General features: G+C 41.1%; 1 pseudogene; it reads left to right on the top strand.

The window, feature by feature from the left end:
* Positions 1–361: 361 nt before the first annotated feature.
* Positions 362–2,500, top strand: LOC115755852 (annotated as a pseudogene).
* The last annotated feature ends 2,702 nt before the right edge of the window (positions 2,501–5,202 follow it).

Raw genomic sequence — 5,202 nt, 5'->3', positions numbered from 1 at the left:
TTTAACTCCAAGCATCATTGATATATTTATTTGGATTTAATTAAGGAATGTTTCAGAACACCTATTCTGAATATTTGACTAGTGGGCCATAAGAAAGATCTATAGATAAAACCGTATTGATTTTGTGAGCGAAATATCATGATATATATCTAGCATGGCAAGCAATCTCATTTAGATATGTTTGTGATATTTAGTTATTGGATTCCTCTTAAGATCACGTGGGAATTAAAGATTTGACAGCTCTTTGGCAGCTCTCATCTTATCGGTCTTCCTTCCTCTCCCCCTCTTCTTCCACCCTCGTTCGTCAAAAGCAAGCCAAAGACTTTTTGGGTTCGAGTTCCTATAAATACGCGCGTTCCCAGTTCAGCTCCACACTTGGTCAATTCGAGACAGATTCGGCGCTTCGGCATCCGGGGGGATTGTCTCTGAAGAACTTGGTCTTTTCGCGGGCTTTTCTGCAAAGAACAAGAACACCGACACTTGTCTCCGGCGTCCGTGCTGTTCCATGGGTTCTTCTTCCTGGATTACTTCTTCTCTGGATCTCAGCATTAGACCGATGCAAGACCCAGATGAAGCTCCCGTAAGTTGCTTGCGCAGTCTCCACTCAAAAACACCTTGGCCATTGCAAAAAAGCTTCCGCCTTTCTTGTTTACAAGTATCTGATACTTTTTCCCTTCTGGGTTCTTGGTTTTCAGACCAAAGTGGCGGAGAGCAACTTTATGGAGTTGGGAAGGACTTGTTCGGGGAACAAAGATCAGGTTAGCTCCTTCTCTTGCTGCATTTGTTTTGTCATGCTCGAGTCTTGGCCTCTAATCTATGTGTATGTCATGCAAGTGCTCAAGTTAAGCATAAGCCTCTTATTGTGATCCTCTGAAGCTTCTTAATCACTGGCTTTCCCTGATAGAATGTTTGCAAAAACAAGTAACACTCAAGTATGTCGAGGTTCATGTTCTTACACAAATCTTCTTTGAATTAATGATGGCGCGCACTCTCTGTTTGAAGTTATTTCCAAGCGCATGTTGTGGTAACGATTTCTACGTTCCTCAAATCAGCAACTTGTGTCGCGTCATTGCTTTTGTAATAACGCATACTAGTCGACATCGCTAATTTTATGTCGTGCTTTATTTCCATATTCCAGAATGGTGCTTTACTAGATGAATTGGATCGGCTGGCCGCTGAAAACAAGAAGCTCACTCAAATGTTGATGGTGGTGTGTGAGAACTACACTGCCCTGAGAAACCAGGCGACTGGAATTATGAGCAAGAATGCTGAGAGAGAGATCAGCCCGTTGTCCAAGAAAGAGAAAGTCCGAGAGCAGCACAAATGACAATGGCAATGAGGTAGTAGTTAATAGAGCCTCGGAGAGCAGCTCAACGGATGATGATGATTTGTACAAGAAACCGAGGGAAGAAACAATCAAGGCGAAGATCACGAAGGTTTATTACAGGACCCAAGGATCGGACACTAGCCTTGTAAGTCAAAAGTGCATTCATACAGTCATGTTCTAGAGTTGAGCTCTAGCTTCCCAATTTTTTGCTCATCGAGCTATCTCGTGGGTGTTGTAGATTGTGAAAGATGGACACCAGTGGAGGAAGTATGGACAAAAGATCACCAGGGACAACCCTTGTCCCAGAGCTTACTTCAAATGCGCTCACGCTCCAAGCTGCCCTGTCAAGAAGAAGGTCAGCCGAGAACATTCCCACTTTGTTCTTTTTGTGAAATTTCGGATCATGACAGCACTACTATTTGCTAGCTGCTTGCTTTTTTTTTTCTAATTTAACTTGCAAATGATTTGTCACTAAGAAGAATGCTTAAAGAGTCACTCTTGGGATTTCAGGTTCAAAGAAGTGCGGAAGACCAATCGGTTGTAGTCGCGACTTATGAAGGCGAGCACAACCATCCAAGATCATCTATACTCGAGGCAACATCCGGGTCAAATGCCCGTGCTACTCTTGGTTCGGTTCCCCGCCCAGCCACTCTTAGTTCGTCTGGACCGACTGTAACTCTCAATTTGTTGAAACCCAAGCTGGAAACTGATGTCAAAAGTTCGCAACCGAAAGTAGATTCACCAGAACTGAGGCAGTTTTTGATAGAACAAATGGCATCCTCCTTGACAAAAGACCCGAGCTTTACGACTGCTCTCGCCGCAGCTATATCGGGGAAAATCATCAGCCCATATCCATCCCAAAAATGGTTATAGAAATGGCGAGACCAGGATGACATTTCTCATTGTTTCTAGAAACGATTTCCAGGATGTCTTTTGTACATACAACATTAGCAGGGAAAAAGTTGACAGGAAAAGTTTCAAGCGTCAGCTTCTGTTCAAATCGACCATTGACTGTTGCTTGGGTCGAACATTTTGAATTGGAAATTGTCGAAGTTGTAATTCAGGACAGAAGTCAAACGTTTCTTGCGGATGTTGGATGTTGAATTTCCAATTCGGTGGATATAATTTATCCATCACGAGGAAGATTGAAACTCGAAAGCACCAGTTTCGTCTGCTCCATTTGACATTTCTCCAATTTTGTTTTGGCTGCGCGAGCTCTCCTTGACATTTCTGTTGTTTTCTAATATGTTTGCTCGGTGTGGAAAGTTGAAAAGTCGTTGCATGAAGATGACAAGTACGACTTCTCGACCAACGGCTCAACTTGCTTTTCCTCTTTGATTTCATCAGTCTTCTCCTGAAATTAGACCATCGATCGCAAATTAGTTTCCATGAATCCGCCGCCGCAATCATGGACGAGTTACCTCTAATTAGGTCGAGAAGTGGGTAGTAGTTAATGAGCAAGAAGAATGTCACCAATTTATGTATATCGAAGTTGTCATTCAGGACAGAAGTCGCCATCGTTGGATGCTGAATTTCCAATTCGGTGGATGCATTTATTCATCACGAGGAGGATTGAAACTTGACAGCACCACTTTCGTCCTACTTCCTTTGACGTTTCTCCGAATATTTATGACTAAAGCGTACTCTTTTTGACATTTGTGTTGTTTTGCAATGTTTAACTCGGTGCGGAAAGTTGAAAAGTCTTTGCAAGAAGATGACAAGTACGACTTCTAGACTAACGGTCCAACTTGTTTTTCCGCTTTGATTTCATCAGTCTTCGCTTGAAATTAGACCATCATAAATTAGTTTCGGTGAATCACTGGTTGCAATCATGGATGAGTTATATGTAATTAGATCGGGATTGACGAAATTCACCCCCAAGGCTTAAAGGACAAACCACCCACCAAGCATAAAGGATTTCGAGATAGAAAAACTCATCACTAAGCCCTAAAGGATAATCACTGGTCAATGATAAAATGATTTTTTGGTTTACCAGCGTATTGATATGTTGTTGGTCCGCAGCGATATTGGCAACTATTATTGGTGAAGTAAAGCTTAATCGGTCAAGTCAAGAATCAGTAACTTCTTCATCAGCGTATTGGTCGTTGGCAACTCCATTGTTGATCCACCGTACCAAAATACTCTCTTACGTGGATCGGCATCTTCATACTTAGGGCCAACAATTCAGATTGTATCCGAAGTTATCTTGTGCTTTCAAAAGTAAGGATTGAGTAAGATTAATCAGTGAGGTCTGAGTTGAACTTGAGAGCGGCTCGATGTAGCTTGATGCTTTCGCATCAGGATAGTAGTTTATTGAGCAAGAGCAATGTTACCAATTTATGCAGATCATAGGTAAGATATTGAAATTTGTCACAGACATAGTGTGAGATCCATGTAGTGTAAGGATAGGCATTTCGATTTCTATTGAGAGAGAGGGAGGACATGGAGGCCACATGGGCAGTGAAGCGTACAAATTGAAAATAAATTAATTATTGCGTTGTCATTCATGTTAGCTAACATTTCGCTAGAAAAGTTTGGAGAGTAAATTGGTAAGAAGTTTAAGAACGTTATAGAATATCAAGTAAAAATTCGAAGATTAACCACAACATTACTTCTCGATAAAAACATAATAAATGTTGGAGAAAAATTAGGTGCTACCGACACGAACAAACATATGGAGAACTGATCACAATGTTGCGTATATTATGAAAGGAATCGGAGTTTCCCCTTCGATATTTCCAAGGTAAAACTTTTGTTGGAGTTGGCGAATACTTCGAGGACTTTTGTTTCTCACATCGGGCATGCCCACGTGAGCTTAAGGAAGCTAAAGTATGATCCGACGACATGTGACCCCCGTGCATGGAATGCGGGGGTTCGGGGACAGCGCCTCCGACACGGGTGTTACGTTGCCCGGCCGCCGAGCGGGGATTCTGCTCTCCGGTGAGAGGACTGTCGCCTTGCTCGCCGGTGAGCGGGCAGGGGGTTCAAGGCAACGCCCCCGAAACCTCAATGGGTTTGGGCTTTTGTTTAAGTTAGCCCATTTGTTGAGGGATTAAAGGGGTTCCAGATAAATTAGGTTTTGGGTCCGTTTATGGCATATATATATTTGCTCTTTTTTTGCCGATCATTGTAACGAGTTGTACTACTGTAAACCAAAAATCATAGTGAAATCTCTTTGCGGGACGTAGCCCTATTTTGGGGTGAACCTGGGTAAACCGTGCATTGTCTATTTTTCTTCTATTATCTGTGCGATCGTTACGAATTGATTCACGATAGATATCTTCAACTTTATGTCGTTGCTGCGCTACATTGACAAATTGATTCCTTTTTTCAATGGAAACACGATAAAAGATGATGCCCTTCTTAAGGGTCTAATTCCCTAAAAATGATCAATTTTAGGTCCGATAGTAATTATGTCTCGAACTTTTTTATCTACAAAAAGTCACCAACTTTCATTATAATCCCAAGCTTGCTTATCCTCCAAAAATCTCCACTAATTTCTTAAAAAAATTTTGATTATTGATCCGTCATCAAAACTTGCGTCTTCATCAACAACAGGCTTTTGAACACGTGGGCAATTTGACACAAGAGTGAAAATTGAGAAATTTCTGCGAGACCAAAAAAAAAAGAAAAGTTCATAACAAAATTAGAATTTGACTTAAAGTCAAGAATTTTTTAGGGTTTAAGCTCCTTTTGAAGTGTTGTCCCTTAAAAGCATTTCCTTATGAACATTGATTTGATTTTTTGTCACGATATCATCATTCAACCATTCACTCTATTACATTAAACTTAAAATATCGAGGAGCTATTTCTTTTGTCAGACATCGGGATGCTTCAAATATTTTAAATTCTTGATGGATCGTGGCATTTAATTA

Source organism: Rhodamnia argentea, chromosome 8, assembly GCF_020921035.1.
Source record: "Rhodamnia argentea isolate NSW1041297 chromosome 8, ASM2092103v1, whole genome shotgun sequence".
NCBI classification, from domain to species: Eukaryota; Viridiplantae; Streptophyta; class Magnoliopsida; order Myrtales; family Myrtaceae; genus Rhodamnia; species Rhodamnia argentea.
Note: the sequence above shows the minus strand (reverse complement) of the source record. Positions and strands in the feature narration are given on the sequence as shown.